Source organism: Alligator mississippiensis, chromosome 4 (assembly GCF_030867095.1).
Source record: "Alligator mississippiensis isolate rAllMis1 chromosome 4, rAllMis1, whole genome shotgun sequence".
NCBI lineage: Eukaryota > Metazoa > Chordata > Crocodylia > Alligatoridae > Alligator > Alligator mississippiensis.
The window spans coordinates 59,635,696-59,654,420 of NC_081827.1; the positions used below are offsets into that span (position 1 = coordinate 59,635,696).

The following is an 18,725-nucleotide window of genomic DNA, read 5'->3' on the forward strand; positions in this document are numbered from 1 at the left end:
AGTGCATGCAGCGGCAGGGAGCCAACACCCACGCCCCCTGGATGAGCCGCCTGCAGTCCATTCCCATCCCTTGCTGAGGCCCTGTGGCCAAGCACAGTCCTGGGCCCCAAGCCCCACACACTGCCCGAGCCCTGCCCAACTCCCTCATTCCCTATTTCCCTCTGGAAGCCTTAATCCCACATCCACTGCCAGACCTACCTGGGGGAGCTGCTTTTCCAGGCTGCATGGTGGCCATATATAAGCATGCATACATGTGCACATGCACCTGGCACCCCCTGCCTGACCACCCTCCTCCCACTCCCCTCAGCTGAAGGCTGGAGCTCTGCCAGCCTGCAAAGAGCTCTTTGCAAAAGTGGAAAATCCATTTGTTTCTCTGTTAAAATGAGAAGTCCATGATTCTCTCAGTTAAAAGGGAAAATCCGCATCTTTTTTCTGTTTTTCCGTGGGAAACAGAAAACCTGTATCCCTGTTGATGAGTAATGGCCTGCTGGCAACTCTAAGCCTTTAAATACAAAACAACAACATTACTGACCACTTCTTAAGGTATAACATACATCATATAATGGTATCTGCTCTTAATGGTTTGGTAATCCCATCCTTCTATTGTTACTTCTTATCTACATTAATTTTTTATTTCTTCTTTTGTAGTGAATCTAGAGAAGACAACTAGTTAAGAATAATGGATAATAGAACAGGGGCTGGAATTACCCAACAAAACAAGAGGCCAGCACTTTTAGTTGCAACACTGCCAAAAGGAACCAAGAAAAAACCTCAAACATTCGATAATGATGTGTGTGTCATATGTGAAATAACTTCAACATTCAAAAAGAACCCCCTACAGCAACTTTCCCAGGATGCACAGAATTAACTTGCAAAAAAAGCTGAAGAATGCAAGGACTTAAGCACAAGTTTTGATACAGTATATGCTTGAGAATTATCCTGGCACATGTCTGTGAGTTCAATGGCAGTGGTCTATATGCAAGAGATGGTATTCACCTCACAGGCAGAGGGAAGAAGCTCTTCTTTACCTGAACTGCCAACTTGCTGAGGAGGGCTTTAAACTAGGCATGTCTTGGAAAGAGGGGGAAGGTTCCACTGATTTACATGAATCTTTTAGCCATGATGACCTAGGGGAAGGCATTCACATAGTAGACACCCAGATGAGCACTAACGCCCTGACACTTGCAGAGTGACAGAAAACCTGAGGTGACTAGAGGTACACTAAGGTGCCTTCATGGGAACACCAGAAGCCTGGGTAATAAACAGGAGGAACTGGCACTCCTTCTAGTAGACGTGGAATTTGACCTCGTTGGTTTTGATGGAGACCTGGTGGGATGATATGTACGATTGGACAGTGGGTATCAAGGGCTATAGACTCTATAGGAACGATTGAGTAGGGAAGAAGGGAGGAGGTGTGGCCCTCTATGTGAAAGAGTGGTACCCCCTCCCTGCAGGTCATGTTTGATAGCAGGGAGAGGTCCCTTGAAAACCTGTGGGTCAAGATACAAGGGGTTCAGGAGAGGGAGAGCTGATGGTGGGAGTCTACTACGGGCCTCCCTCCCAAGAAGAGGAGAATGATAAGACATTCTCCAGAGAACTGACTGAGGCAGCCAGCACTAAAGACCTGATTGTCATGGGTGACTTCAACTACCCTGATATCTGTTGGGAGGACCATTTAGCCAGCTCCAGCAGGTCAGGCAACTTCTTGGCAGCTACTGATGACCTGTTCCTGAGACAGGTTGTGGAAGGGCCAACTACGGGCAAAGCCACTCTGGACTTAGTGCTGACCAAAGGGGAGGGCATGGTAGGTGACCTGAGGACCTGAAAGTACTCTGGGCAACAGTGATCATGATCTGATTAGGTTCACCATCCACCGAAATGCTGGGAATTCAGTTAGTAGAACAGAAGTCCTAGACTTCAGAAAGGCAGACTTTGGCAAACTCAGTAGTCTAGTTAGAGAGGCCCTCTGCAACCAGAACTGGACATTTGGGAGTTCAGGAACAGTGGTGCTTCCTCAAGGGGGCAATTCTCACTGCTTAAAAAGAGGCCAATCCCATGCGGTCAAAAAGCATGAAAGGAGTCAAGAGACCTGCTTGGCTCAACAGGGATATTAGGGAACTATTGAAAAAGAAAAAAGAAGCATATAACTAATGGATAAATGGTTCAGCAACCAGAGAGGAGTACACTTACATAGCCAGGGTCTGCAGGTATGAGACACAGAAAGCAATGGCAGGCATGAAGATCAAGCTTGCAACCGAAATAAATTACAACAAAAAGTCCTTCTATAGGTACATAGGGAGCAAGAAAAAAATCAAGCTCCTCTGCGGGACCCATACTGAATACAGAGGGGCAACCTAGAGTTGATCCCCACAAAAAGGCAGAGCTCCTAAAGACATACTTGACATCGGTATTCCTGAAATCAGAAGGGAGCTCTTCACCTGTCCAGAGGCTCAGGGAATATGGGGAAGACAACAAATCACATGAAATCAGTCCCAAACAGGTGATGGTACTCTTAGAACATTTGGATGTTTTCAAGTCTGCTGGGTCAGATGACCTGCATCTGAGAGTCCTGAAAGAACTGGCCAAGCTCATAGCGGAGCCTCTGGCAAAGCTGTTTGCAGAGTTGTGGAACTCAGGAGTGGTCCCAAATGACTGGAAGAGGGCCAGTGTGGTACCTATCTTTAAGAAATGGAAGAGGGATGACCCTGCAAACTATAGACCAGTCAGTCTGACTTCAGTCCTGGAAAAAATTTTGCAAAAATTGTTAAGGAGGTCATCAATTACAAGCTCATAACTGGTGGGGTATTAAGAAGCAACCAGCATGGCTTTGTTGAGGGTAGATCAAGCCTGACAAACCTGGTATCCTTTTATGACCAGGTAACTAACCAGCTAGATAAGGGTCATGAGGCTGATATTATTTACTTAGATTTCAGGAAGTATTTAGATTTCTCCTATGAGGAGAGACTCCAGGAACTGGGTCAGTTTAGTCTGAGTACGAGAAGACTGAGACATGACTTGATAGCTGCCTACAAGTACATCAGGGGTGAACACCAAGATCTAGGGCAGCAACTCTTCAGGAAGGCACGCCTTGAGAGGAAAATGACCAATGGGCACAAGCTAATTTAGGGAAAATTTAGGCTGGATGTTAGGAAAAACTTTTCCGTGAGAGTAACTAGAACCTGGAACACACTCCCAGCAAAAGTGGTGCAGTCACCATCCTTGGAGGTGTTCAAGAGGAGGCTGGATAAGACCCTCGTTGAACTTGTTTGAGCCCAATAATCTCCTGCCCATGGCAGGGGACCGGACTTGATGATCTTGCAAGTCCCTGCTGGTCCTTTTATTCTATGATTCTATGTGACTGAGCAGGATATATACATGTACAAGAAGAAACCAGGAGATGCACCATCATATTACTACTGCCTTTCATTATTTCCAGAGCATGATATAATGTCTGCTATTCTTGGGGTTTATGGAGTCACTGGAGTAAATACAGTGGGAGGTTTCTTTCGCTATGGTAAAATGACATCAATGAAGCGAATTTTACAATCAAAAGATTTGATGTACATGGAGACACTGCAACAACCTGGAGCTCATTGAAGAACTGTTCGATAAACTGGCTGTATTCACTGTCAGAATAGTTTACAATGATCCTGTGAGCGATAGTTTGTAAATTCCCTTTGAGGATTAGAACTGACAGATTGGAGAGAAAGTGTTCACCCACAGGTAATTGGGTATTTTTAACTTTGATAGATTTTCAGTTTGTGTTCATTCTGGTATGTAGTTGTTGTTTGGTTTCTCCTACATATTTTCCATCAGGGCATTTACTGCACTGGATGAGATATATTACATTTCTGGAGGTGCAGGTTAACATCCAAGAATGGTGACGGTTCCATTGTGGGGTGTAGTAATTGCGGGAGTGTGTCACAGACCACTGAGGTGCCCTGCTCCCAAAGAGGGGAAAACTGCTAGGGAGGAAGCCCTAGCAAGAAATAAGGAGCCCAGCTGTGGGTTGCCGGGGCAACCAGGGAAGGTCAGCTGACCAAAAGGGGCAGGGCCTGGCTCCCTTATAAGCCCTAGGGGCCAGCTGCCAAGGAGGAAGGAGCTCTTTGCCCTGGGAGAGAGGGGAAACCTGATACAGGAGCTGCATCCAACATTGCTGAGAGTTAAAGGGTCACTGGTAGGACCGAATGTTGTTTGGGCCAGGTGGCTTCTGTTTATGTTATAGCCGAAGGGCTTGCGTTTATGTTGTTGTTTGTGACCGGTGGTTTGGGAGAGGCTATTAGGGGTTGGAGGAGGCCTCATAGGGAACTCACAGAGGAGTGTGAGGACCCCAGTGCCAGTGAGGGCGCAGCATTCGGGGTGCACAGACCCCAGCCCTAGAGAAGGGCAGTTGGGAATCCCCAGAGAGGGGGCATTACTGAGAGGCCCCAGTGAGGGCATGGTGAGCCCCAGAGAGGGGGCGGCCTTATTGAGAAGCCCAGTGCGGGCATCTTGAGCCCAGAGAGGGCGGCTTGACAGAAAAGACCCCGAGAGGGGGCAGCAGTATTGAGGAGCGCCCTGAGAGGGGGCAAAAGCCCCAGAAAAGGGGGCAGTTACTAAGCAGCCCCAGTGCAGGCGTGGTAAGCCCCGGAGAGGGGGCGGCACTACCGGGGAACCCCCAGAGAGGGGGCAGTTGCCGAGAAGCCCCAGAGGAAGGGGGCATTATTGGGGAGCCCTAGAGAGGGGGCGGCGTAACTGAGGAGGCTCAGAAAGGACAAAAAGGAACCAGATCATAATTAGAATGAGACATCACATCCATTCCATCAGCGAGGTGTGGACTGCAGTGTAGGGGAGGAAACAGAGCTGCAGATAGCGCCCCCTGGCAGCGGGGCAGTACAAGGGCAGCCTCCCGCTAATTAACACCAATTAATTAATTAACAACAAGGCATGGCAGGCGAGTAGGCGGGCAGTTGCCCCCAGGAACAGGTGTGCGGGCCACGTTTAGGTCGGCCCACATCGTGTACCTGTCACAGAGTGGCAAATCTCAAAAGGGCTTTCACCAAAAAAGGACACTCTTCAAGAGACATAAATTGCACTTTTGAAAGAGCCACCCAGATACCACATGAAGAATTACTGCAGTACAAAAAGCAAACCCCCACGAACCTCACACCATTATTTATGACATACCATCCTTCCCTGGAACCCATACAGAAAATCCTCAAACACTTGCAACCCATGCTAGAAGAAGACCCAAATGCTCAAATAAATCTTTCCAGAACCACCCATCCTAGCCTTTAAACAAGCGCCAAACCTTGCTAATCTCATCACCAGAAACTTCCTATGGCCCACACCACACCGAATGAATCCAGATCATTCTTGGATAAGAAATAAAAAACCTGCCAACACATCTCCACCACTCTTACAATAACTACATCCCACAACTACATCACCATTCCTGGACATTACACTTGCACCTCCAGAAATGTAATATATCTCATCTAGTGCACTAAATGCCCTGATGGAAAATATGTAGGAGAAACCAAACAACAACTGCACACCACAATGAATGCACACTAAAAATCCATCAAAGACAAAAATATTCAATTACCTGCGGGTGTCCACTTCTTACAGGACAATCACTCCCTCTCCGATCTCTCAGTTCTAATCCTCAAAGTGAACTTACAAAACACTTTTGTAGAAAAGCCTACAAACTTCACTTCATAGATCTAGCTACTGGATACAAAAAATAATGGACTAAATATAGACATTGGATGTATGTCAAATTGTAACCTGCCTGCCATCTGAGAACCCTAGGTAACCTCTCTACAGTGTACTAGCTGCATTCTTTCACCAGGTCAATATCCCCTTTCCACCTCCCACCTCCCCACCTATTGTCTACCAGATAGTTGCATTTTCACAGATCTGCATTTTTGCATATTGGCTTCTAAACTATCCAGGGGAGCACCGAAACCAACAGCAGAATCTCACCAATTCCTGAAGAAGAAGTGTTTGTGCCCAAAAGCTTACAAAGAACAATTTTTCCAACTATTTAGTTGGTCTAATAAAAGATATCACATTTACCCAAAGAACCTTGCCTGCCAAACTTGCATACATGAAATTCACATCTACATTATCCATCAGCATCAAACTTTAGTCATTATCTGCAAAATATTTAAGCACAAATCATCCACCTCTTGCAAAATCTTGCTTCAGTGATTTGATTTTGGATTTACAACAAACCACCATAAACAGTGAATTATGATGCTGACATTTTGTTTACAGCTGTAGCTGGGGCAGCAAACTCTGTAAACTAATGAGGACACTGGGAAATGAACCCTGGTTCAATTACTGCTGAATACAATGAAGGGATGAAGCAGGGAGTCCAGGCTGCAAATTTCCAGAAACCCCAAACATGGGTGTTATATCATTATTATCACTCCCATACTACCTTCTAAAAACAAATAAATGTACTGGAGCCCACTCACAATACAGAGCTGAGGAATCAAATAGTCTGAACCTTATAAATAGTGATGGGTGAGTCTCAAGAAGTCTGCACTGGGAAAATCCTGCAAAATGTCAATAGTTATCCAGAGGTTAATTGTGAACCAAATCTTGCTTATTTAACACGAGAGAACTTTCAATAGGTCTGATGTTGTACATTTTAAGGTTTTTAAGTTATTTGTCTTGCAGTAACTCTAGTTCTTTGAAATATATTAGCCATATATACAGCTTCTGTTCTTTTAATTTCCTCTGTGCATGGGACATTACAGCTTTTTGGTCAGCAGCACATGGCTGCCCAAGTACACTCATGCTCCCATACTGAAGGTACAAAAAGTAGTGAAAGACCAGTCCCTTCTCTGCTAGAGAATCCAACTAAATACTAGGACTCTGGAGCAGAAAGGAAGGATGAGTCATAGAAATATATATACACATTTACACACACACATGCAGACTTGTGGGCAATGCATCTCAAAGAACAGCAGTCACTGTGCTAATTATTGTATTATGTCTGCATATAACACCCCTCCCAAAATATAACATGTTATTTTTCTCCATCTCAGCGGAAAGAAGGACACATGCCAATGGCTTGAAATTGCAGCAAAATAGGTGTAGATTGGACATCAGGAAAAAAGGTCTTTACTGTTATAGTGGTGAGGCAGTGGAACAGACTACCTATGAACATTTTGGAATCTCCTTCATTGGAAGTTTTCAGCAGGAGGCTGCATAAGCATTATCAGGGATGGTCTAGTGGTAGTTATGCCTGGAGTGTTCTGTGAAGAGCTACAGATGGATGCCCAGAAGAACGTCCCCTACGTGCATGGATTGCTGGGAGATCACAAAAGCTCTACTGCCCAGAGTAGATAGATACTGGAGAGGACAATGCTCAGAATCAGAAGTATGAAACAGGTTCTCCACAACAAGCTTAGTTACAAATGCACATTAAGGGGCCTGGGATAAGTTTATGAAAGGGAAAGGATGACAGAAAGGGGGTGTGATGTGTGAAGTTGTTAGCTGTCCTCAGATTGCAGAACAGACGGAGTGAGTTTGGTTTTTCCCATGCTTCTGAACTTTGTTAGGGACTTCTAATTGCCGTTTCCACAAGCTGAATATGATTATTTCCTTCCCTCTCCTCAGATGGCTTGCCTTCTAAGCCCTTTATCAACCTTATATAACTGCCCCATGGGGCTGAGAAGTTTTTTCCTCTTCTGTCACTACAGATGTCAGGGGTTATTTTTCACCTTGCTCAGGAGCATTGAGTGATTTCTTTGGGGTGTGCCAATGTTCCTGAGGGACCTAAAACCTGAAAGTTCCTAGTTAGAGGGTGTTGCCCCAGAGCTCAGGGTCAAACTGATAATCACCTTTGGGATCAGGAAGGAATTTTACACTACAATCAGACTGGTTCAGGCCCTTGGAGGTTTAGCATTGCTCTGTAGCAGGGTGTGTGTTCCTTTTCCTTAGATTTCATGATTCCTTTTAACAACCCTTGCAATGGCAGGACACTAACAGATCCCTTATCCCCCCACTTTACCTGTGGCAGGTTAGGGTGTTCTTGGTATCTTTGGGTTATGTTCCTTGTTTTTGTTTGTGTAGCTTTAGGAATAGGTTACATAAGCGTTTGTATGGGATGGTTTGCATACAGATGTTGCTGTTTTGAGCAGGGGCTGGACTAGATGACCTTCTGTGGTCCCTTGCAACCCTACTTTTCCATGATTCTATGAAAAGGTTGGGTGTTGGAATCCCATTTGAAGACGGACTATCAATCAAAGGAAGCAGCTGCTCTGAATGTTTCTACTAAGGCATAAGGTCTAGTAAAGGTGCGTATAGGTAGCAGAGTTGTGGAGGTGAGCTATGGGAATACTTCTCAGAGAAGCAGTGGAGGTTGATTGTGCTCTAGTGGAATAGGCTCTAATATTCTCCGGAGCCTGCCTTTGCTTAGATACCAGCAAACTCACCCAGCTGGGTTGGTTCACTGTGCTCAAAAAGTAGCAGTTATCAATGGCTGAATGTCTAACTAGGAGAAAGTATCAAGCAGGGCTCTCCATATGCCAAGTATGGTTGAATATCTTCATTAATGATTTGTAGGACAACACTGAGTGCACACTTAGCAAGCTTGCAGACAACACCAACTTGAGTGCAGTTGCAGAATCTCAGGAGAGTAGGATTAAGATTCAGAATGAACTTGAGAAACTGGAAAATGGTCCAAAATCAATCAGTTTAAATGTGATAAGGACAAGCGTGCAGGATGTTCCACTTAACATGAAACAACTGCATACACAAATACAGACTGGGGAATGATTAAGTGAAATACTGCAGAAAAGGAGCTGGCAGTTACAGTGAACCATAAACTAAATACAGCCAACCTCACGTTCTTATTACAAAAAAAGGCCAATAGCATACTGAGCTGTATTAAAAGGAGTGTCATTTGCAAGATAAGGGAAATGATTCTTCTTTATTCAGCACTGGTGAGACCTCACTTGGAGTACTGTCTCTAGTTTTGGGCCCTTCACTTCAAACAGATGTGGACAAACTAGAAAGAGTCCAGCAGAGTGACAAAAACGATTAGAGGTTTAGGAAACATGACTTAAGAGAAAATGCTGAAATAACTGGGATCATTTAGTTTCAAGAAGGAAGGATTTGATAACAGTCTTCAGATAACTGAAGAGTGCTTATAAAGGGGATGAAGAAAAATAGTCTCTACTGCCACAGTGGACAGAACAGGAAGTCGTGGCCTTAAATTGCAGGAAGGGAACTTTTGGTTAGATATTAGGAAGGTTTTTTTCCCATTGGGAACAAGCTCCCTAGAGAAGTTGTGGAATCTCCACCCTTAAAATTTTTAAAAGTCGATTACACAGAACACTTGACTGGGATAGTTTTATCAGGGTGGTTGGGATAGATGAGCCCCTGAGGTCCCTTCCAGTCTTACTTTTTGATGATTCTATGATAATCTTTGAATGTGAATGGGATAACCCATCAACAAGGGTTAAGAGCAAGCTAGGAGAGAACCTGCAGGGTTTTGCTCACTGTTGGTAAAAGACTAAGGACTAAATATACAAAAAAGTGGATGGAAGGTAGGAACCTAAAATGCTACACCCAGGTGGATCCAGGGGAGTATGTTTAAACGCTCCTTCAGTCCCACCTTTGGCTGTGTGGCACATGCACAATGAGCTCTCTGAGCTCACCAGCTTGTTAGAGCAGATCCTAGTTGGAGCCCCTGAAAGCCACTTCTGGTCCCACGTACCCCATTGCCTGCCACTGAATTTGGCAGCAGGGGAAAATGGTGGGGAGCAGTAGCAACATTCAGCTTCTGGGTCCCACAGCTGTGCCAAAACAGTGACTGCAGCCAGGAGCCAGGCTGAGGAGCTGGTAAGCTCAAAGAGCTCACTGTGTACGTATTGCAGAGATGAAAGGGTGTTTAGCCCTTCCCTCCCTCCTCGACCCACTCCTGGATGTACCCATCTAATGTTTAGCTTTAAAATGATAACAATAAGTTTTAGAAAAATATTATAGGTTGATGCATAATCTGACATGATTTTTGGTAGGAATTTAAGACAAGCCCTAAGGAAAGCTCTGCCTTCCCATGTCCTCAACCCTGCCAGCTGAAGCCATTGTGGGGGGAAGAGCTATTACTTGATAGATGTGCGAGAGGAAAATGTTGCTATGGATTCAAATTGAGGAACCACTGCTGGTACTTATGTGGGGCTACTTCTCTTATGGATGGAAAAACTCCAATAAAACCTTAGGAAAAAATGGAATGGGAAATATTGTATATCCTTTCAGTGGTTGGTACGTACAAGTTGCTAAGACGCATACCCTGTAAAAATTAAATGGAAATCCAAAGTTCTTTAGGGAGAGTAAGCAGTCCCATAAGCAAGTTGAAATGGGCGATGCTCATATAAAACTGAAAATCTTCCCCACTCAGTGGCAATTCTTTCTGGCACAGTCTTTCCTATTAAAGTCTAACTCTAAGCAGCATTTAAAGAGCTAATCTGGCAACTAGAAAACTGTCCTACCTGTGCACAGGGAGCTTAATCCTTCTAGACAGTGGCTGCATCTACACGAGTGGTGAACTGTGCAGCTGTTACTGGACTGTCATTTAGTACTTGCATACTTGAGTACCGGCACAGTTTTTTTTCAGACAGTGCAGTAGCTTGTTACTACTGTGAAGTAGTGACGTGTCACGGTTAGTGCCCACCAATGCTACTGCACAGTAGCAATGAACTACTGTGCAGTAGCTTCTTGTGTAGATGCCCCCAGTTTTGACTATTTCTGTGTAGTGCTATTAGCAGCCCTGGCCCCATATTATTAATTTCAAGGCTGCTATTAGAGGTAAGTGCTCTGAATATAAGTCCTTAATGAACTGCAACCATCTGAGCAAAGGCTGAACACACACTATGTGTAACAACAAGGTAACGAGTCTAAGGAGATGGAAGAGCAGGCAGCAGGTTGTTCCTGCATCAATTAGACACCTTCTTTAAGTCAGTTCAAGTGGTACTTTTAATACTGAAATCAATCAGGTTTGACAAATCGCTGGTTCCATTTGCATGAATGGCTGCCCTCCTTACCAACGAGGTTCTTAAGTAGCTTACACTGTATTGGGTAGAATGCTGTGTATGCTGAATATGTCCTTTTGAGAAACCACATCTGAAGCAGAGGATGGATGGATTGGGAAGAAGGATGGCCCCTTCACTCTGATACACAAGTGGGATTAGTGGAAATAGTTTTGTAGGAACAGTTTAACAATTGCCTCATCTCTGAGTACCAGAATTGCCTCAATCATGTGGGAGAGATTAGGGTGAGCTTGGCTGCATCTTAACTGATTTTTCTGAGTGCCTTCAAGAGCAGTGAAATTAAGGGACAAGTATATATTACTGCATGGGGCCAAGAAAGAAATAATGCATCTGACAGGGATCCCAGGTTCTTTTTTCCCTCAGGAACAGAAAGTTTGACATTGATGGCTCCTATCTGCCACAAATAAATCCAAGAAAGCAAGGTATGCCTTAAAAACCCTTCAAAATGTGAAGAGGGGATCATCCATTTTACAATTTAATTCGTTTAAACTAATTTAAACCCTCATATAGAAGATCCTTCACTGCTGTTGCACTTCTCTTATATTTTGGAACCCCATAGCCCAGAATAGCACCCTACTACTGTGGACATTGCCATGGGTAATGAGGTAATGGCTGTAGTATTCAGAGCTGCCTGCAGAAATGTTTTTCACCTTAATTGCACTTCAGATATTGGGATCTTGAATCCCTCTGAATCTTCTTGTGGCAATTTGTTAATAGTCTGGAAATGTATAATTAAGAACATCAGATCTAGTAAGCAGAGCCTATGAGCTTGAAATTTTGAACACTAAATTCATTGATAAATTATTTTTGAAATCCAAAAGCTCAAAGTGATTTTTTCTTTATAATCTGGGGCAACTTTGGGTTGATGCCATCTATTGAATTCATTTGCATTTGCCACAATAGAGAATCCAGTGCCTGATGAGAACAAAGTTATTCCACTCCCACAGAGGGTGTTTTTTGTCCTTTTTTCTTGACCATGGGCAAGCAGTATCTAGCACCTGCCAGATATTTTTGGCAAGTTTTATCAGGGGTTCATTAATCGCAAGAGCTACTCTCTCTGGCACAATTGTAAGTGAAAATGTCTATTAACTTATTGACTGCCTCCTGCATTTCATAAGTAGGACCTGGAACAATTCAGCAACTCTTCATCAAATTCTGGAAGCATTTATAGTAACTTGGATGAGATGGAGTAAAAGAAATCAATACTTCATCCAGAGTTAAAGGAGAAGTGCTTATGTCCTTATTCTGAGGTTGTTCTTCCTTTGAATCCCAAGTGTTATGAGGAGTTCTGCCACTGAGGGCTTGTCTACACCATGTCAGCAGTGAGTCCAGGGATGATGGGTCTGAGCATGTCTCACCTACCAATGTGCTCCAAACTGGAAGGAAGCTGCTTTGGACTTGTCCTCAGCATCTGCCCTTAGACCTGTCAAAAACCTGGAACTCAAAAGCAGGCACTGGGGAGCATAGACAGGACCTGACTTTTTCTTTTTTTTTTATGACGTTGTACATGAAAGCTATGCCTACAATGAGGACCCTAGAGGCTCCACTGTGGCTACATATAGACACTATAAATAAAAGTATTAGAGGCCAAGAGGAAGGACAGCAGGGCACCTGGTTATCAACACAGACCTTATATTTAGATTTGTAGAAAATTCTAGATGTCCCAGATGTATAAAAGCATGGGAGCAGCAGGGGAGTACGTGGGAGAGCCTTCATTCCAGTGGAACTCAAAGAGGAATTCCATATCAAGGTAGGAAGTGCAGGTGCATCTCTGCCAAGTTAAAGCCCTGCAGTAGCATTTGGTAAGTACTGTTGAGATAGCAGGCTGGGCCTGCGTACAAGTGGAATTTAAAGCTCTACTGACAACAAAGGGGATTCTAGGTTCCCCATGACTTGAAGTTCTTTTATATGGTGTACCTCATTAACATGAACATAGGTATGGCTGTAAATTCCCAGATGAAAGCACAGCCCATAAAAGAAGCTAAAATTTAAGTATTCAGTACTGACACTGTCATTTAGCACTAAAGAAGCACTATTGGCAAAGCATACAATAAATCAGGCTGCTCAGTGACTATGGTCTTACCGATCATTGACAATATACTCTCAGGAGTTCAATCACTACTCAATTTCATCCACTCTCTGGAATGAAAGCAGAGAGGTGATTAATACCTCTTTTTAAATTAAGCCTTTTGAGGATATCTGCTCTGCTCCAGGGGTGGGAAGGGGGTGGGGGAGGGGGAGGGGGGGTGGAACACGTCCCTGTCCCTGTCTCTCCATGCTCTTCGCAGGGACAGTTTTTCCTTTGAAGTTCAAGGCTTAGATGAAGAAGCCCTGGAGCTAACAGGTGCTGAGTTCACAAGGGCACACCTTGAGATGATCAGGTGGCTAGAAGGATCCAACTCCGAAGCAGATCAAATTAAATAATCAAGAAAAAATATTTTAAGCCTGGAAACTAAATGCTCACTAAGCTAAGATTGTAAGCACTAAACTGAAAACTTTCTTTGTGAGAGGAGAGTGCTGTGTGGATACTGGGAGATCAGTCTTAAACCTACAAGTGGTAAGAAGACACAGAGAGGTGGTCGGTCCTGCATCATTCCATATGCCTTTGGGATAGGACTATGAAAGCACCCAGAACTCAAGTGAATATGTCGCAATGCTGACCAGAAGATCTGGATATCAAGTTCCTGGTGTACTAGCACTTCAAAAGCAGCATGTGTATATAAACCATAATTTAAGGAAGAATACTACTGTTAGCCAAGAGGCTTTCCTATTTTTTGGAGAACTCTACACTGGAGTCTGCATTTCTCCTTTATATCATTTCTGAGACCTCCAAGGTATGCCCAAGAGATTTCTGAGAAAACAGTCACTCCTCAATACAGAATTGAGTGTGAAGAGTGTAGCTTGTCTAGAGATTTCCAGAGGTTTAAAGGTGCGAGCAACTAAGGAAGTCCACTGATCATGGAGAAACGAAGGAGGTTACTTATCCAAATATTTTTTACCTCATTGAGCTTTGAGCTAAATCTCTTTATTTTACAGACCCTTATTGATAAAAGGACTTAAGCAGGCTTACATTAGGTATGAATTTACCCCAAATTGTTCAGCGATAGGCAAACCTCAAAATTTTCATTTCACTTCTGTTTATGTAAATGTGGCTGCTTGTACAAACAAAAAAGAATGCTTCAACTAGGAACTGGGCTAGAAATCTTGTACTCTGGTGACATTTCTTTTGCTTTGTTTTTCTGGTCAGGTCAGAACTATTACCAGGTATGGGCTCTTTTGTTGTATTTGGATCCTTTGCTCTTGAAGTAGACATAAAACAGTGATATGAAGAGGTGTCAAAAGCAGGGAGAATTAAAAAAATGTTTATAAAACTTTGAAATGGTTTATGGTTTAGCTGTAATTCTGATTAAAAGGTTAGGGTTTTCCTTTGTCTGAAAGGTTTTTCTACTAATTACTATTTTTTATTAGGTATATATAATAATCTGGTCCTAGGATGTTCAACTTTCTGTATTGCAATGCCATATTTGAGAGACAATGTCAGGCTTCCATCCTACAAGAATGAATACAGAGTGATGCCAATAAAATATTAATCTCCCTTCCCATCTTTAGTTGTTACATATTCCAAAATTTAAAGTTACAAACAGACAATCAATCAAACTGAAAGTGTTCCATTGTTAGTGACGGGGAGTATCAACAATATGCAGGTATTTTCCTAGTACCGAAGAATGAATTCTAATCAGATGTCACTTTCTGTATATATTTATTAAAGAGCTTCTAGTACCTTGTAGAAAACTGTAAAAAGCATTCCATTAAGAGGCAATTCTGAATATACATAACAGTTTGTGCATTTCTTTTCCCTTGGCTTTTCATTTGCATAGAAATAGGATCATTGTTGCTTGGGAGTTCGAATGCTCATCTGTAGTAACAGACACATTGCGAAAAGTTTAATACCATGAGTTTCAATATGGGTGAACAACCAAATCTCTTGTAGGATAGACTGGCATCTGCCAAGTCACAGTGCTAAAGCCACCAGGCAAATGCAGGAAATCAGCCACCAATAAACCACGAACAATGGGTGGGTGCATCATTTGGAATAGTGGGGTGATCTCATGGTTAAGTAGGATCACAGTTTCTCCAAAACTATTTGACATGTTCCTGTTCTAAAATCTGTCAGACTAGTACTAAAATGTAGCCATTTCTTTAGAGCCAGCCTTATCAAGGCAGTAACTGATTCAAATAGCCAAGCAGCTAATTCACCTGGGAGTACACGCCTTCAGCTATGGCGAGAACATGTTGAAGTAAAGTAGTGGTGATGTGGATACTGAAAAGGTCACTCTTGCTCTTAGTGGAGAACATTCTGTGTGCCTGCGTTAGTGAAATTAATTCAATTCCTTCCCTTTGGGATTGATACTGCCCACAGACCCAAGCCTAAACAACAAAGATAAGAGGCTCACACTGTGTGAGCGTTTAGCGTTTACAACTACCTAATATGAAAGAATACTCACAATTTTCATTTAAACAGACTGTGACAGATCACACAGCCTTATTTTTTCTGAAAAAGTCCTCTATAGCAGTAACCCATAAATGTTTAAAAGAGTAAGGATTTCAGACTAAGAGAGTTGCTTTTTAAAAAAACTGCATACGCACTAACCTGCTGTTCTCCCAAACACAATTCACTCGTATCTCTGGAATGATTCTCTACAGTGCTAAAATGACCCTCCCCACATATTTTTGAACTTGTAATGTATGCCTCCAATTGCCACTATCTAAAGGCAGTAATTTTAAGAATAGAAGCAAGATAGAAGTTTTAGGGCCCTTAAATCATTCTCTGCAAGAAGACAAAGTTTCTTAAACAGGAACATATTAGTACACAAGGTAATTGTAGAGGTCTAACTGGATACACACACCCATACTGAGATTTCAAAGCAGCAGCCCCCATGGTATATTTGCACCCCTGCTAGGAAGTCTGGTAATCTTTACCCCACTCTAGTAAACATTAGGACTATGTTTAAGTACCATATTTACTCAAATATAAGATAACTGCTCAATAATTAGATCCTATGTGTGGAAAATTTATAAATTTGTTATCGTTTTCCAGGCATACAATCTAATTATTAGAGATTTGCCTTGAATGTTTCTTGTGTCAAAGCTACAGCAGTGAAAATAAATCTGGGGGTCAAATAGTCCCCTTGACAACTCCCCTCCCCAACTTCTTCCCTTTCCAGCCCCTTCCCACCTACCTTACTGTCAGACTCTGCTCTCCCCTGAGCACATGGAAGTAAGAGGCAAATTGGAAAACACTGACTTTGAAATAAACACGCTTATAGTGATCTACATGTAAGCAAATTACTATGGGTACTCATAGAATTAGTTCATCTAGAACTGATACAGTTTACATTTTTTGAAACTGCAGCAAGTTTTAGCATAAGTACTCTGTAATCCAGTGGTCTCCAACCTTTTTATGTAGGAGATCACCTTTGGTATGTAAAAGCAACCCAAGATCTACTGTGCACTGCCACCACCCTCCCCTTCCTTCCCCCCCACCGAGCAAGTAAGTCTGTGGGGAGGGAAGGGGAGAGGAGCAGATCGAGGCAGAGGGAGAAAAAATTATTTGGAGGCGCACTTCCCCAGAAGGCAAGTCCCATTTGGCTGGGGCCCCACTCAACTTACCCCTGCTCCTGCTTCTGTTCTTCACTGCGGGGGCCTTGATCTAGCCCCCGCCCCTTCCCTCCCCCACAACTGACGGGCTGGGCTAGGGCACGTGCATGCATGCACACAGGCACTCAGCCCCCCACCCAAGCCTCGGATCAACTCCAAGAGGCTCCGAGATCTACTGCAAGAGGCTCCAATATTTACCAGTGGATCGAGAACAACTGGTTGATGACCACTGCTCTAATCATACTTCTAAGCAGCACCTTTGTACATATTTATATATAGTACCATTTTTTAAAAGTTTTGTGTCTCAGGCCAAATTAGCCAAATCAGTTCCAAATTCCAATTTGGGACCTTGAAATCCAGATGCAGCCTCCATGAATTAGGTTGGTCCCTACATATAGTTCATTGAGCTGAGCCCTAGCAGAGTTAACAGCTTTTCAAGCATGCTGACCCTACAGCTCAGCACTACTCAGTAAGTGCGTGTACTCAAATAGGCCACCTACAAAAGATTCATGTGCTAACTAGCCTCTCCCCACTCACAACTGGGATGGGGTGTTCTTGTCATGAATCCTGGGATCCTCCAAAAACGGCAACCTGATCCGGCTCCATCTCATGGAAGGTGGGGTCATATTAATCATATGCAACAGGCTGAGAGAAGGGGTGATGGAGGAATTCTGGGTGAACTGTTTAGGGCCACATTTGGTGATGTCTGCCAGGCATTTAAAGCTGGTGAAGAAACAGGAATCACTGGAAATGCGAAGGAAAGGTGTAGCTCAGCTGTGGGAGCGAAGAAAAGTCAAAGGCAAAAGTAGCATTTTTGGCACCAAAGGGAGGATGTCAGGGTTGGCTCCAATGCCAGTCTAGTATTGAAATACCTCTAGGCCCAGTACCAGTTCCCTGAAGAGGGAACACCCAAGCAGTTCTTTTTAAAGGCCACACAAAAAAGGTTCCTATTAGCATCTCAGCCTTTTTTACTCCAAAATCACCAGACTGACTGATGGACCCAGAGGGGATCACCTGAACCCCCCTCTAAAACTAATGGACTCTGAGAGATACCCCAACCATGGACTACTTCACTCCACCTGGCAAGGACCCCCGCGATAGGACTCCATGGACTGAGTGACTTCTGTTCTCAGATCACTCCCTCCACCATTGCGAACTTTTGTACGGGTCTGTTTGTATTTATCCTCTTTTTCTCTCAGCATCACGATCCCCTCCCTCCCCTTCCTTCACCTCTTCCCCCACCTCCAGGCTTAGATGACTAACACTATATCTATGTAACCTAGTTGCATTCCCCTTCTCACCCCCATCCCTCCTATGTTAGTCCCTTGCTTGGGCACTCTTTCCCTTATGGCTTTGTCATTTTTTCTATGACCCTTAACATTCTCTAATAAAACTAAATCTTTTTGGCATCAAAGGTAGGGTGTCAGAGCTGGCTCTGGACCTGCTGGTGCCCACCTGGCATTGTAGTGCCTCCAGGCCTGGTGCCAGTTCCGTGCAAAGGAAACACCCACCCATTTTTTTAAGGGCCACACACAAAAACAAAAATGGTTCCCAACAGCCTCTTGGCCTTTTGGCTAAGAGCAAGCATTTTTGGCACCAAGTGAAGGGTGTCAGGGCTGGCTCTGACACCCAACCCTGGTATTGCAGTACCTCCAGGCCTGGCGCCAGTTTCCTGTGGAAGGAATACATGCTCCCCCCACCTTTTTTTTTTTTTTAAGTGTCAAAAAAAAAGTTCCCATCAGCATTTTTGGCACCAAGGGAGGATGTCAGACTTTGCTCCAGCCTCTCTGAGTGCTGGGCTGGTATTGCAGTACCTCCAGGCCCAGTGCTTGTTCCCTCCTAGGGGAACAAGTGCCCTTATTTTTTTAAGGACCATACAAAAAATCCATCTGTATGTTTGCCCAATATGGGCCATGTGGATTATAGTCATGTTCTGTGTTGGCTGCATTTAATCAACTTCATAGTTGACTTCCATTACTGAACACATACTGCTTTTGGCAGCAGTTTAATGATAGACAA

The 18,725-nt window shown here is 43.6% G+C and overlaps 1 protein-coding gene across 3 annotated transcripts in view; it reads right to left on the reverse strand.

The window, feature by feature from the left end:
• NELL2 (neural EGFL like 2) overlaps positions 1–18,725 on the reverse strand; it is a 284,768-nt gene that overhangs the window by 12,457 nt on the left and 253,586 nt on the right. The gene's annotated exons all lie outside the window — the stretch shown is intronic.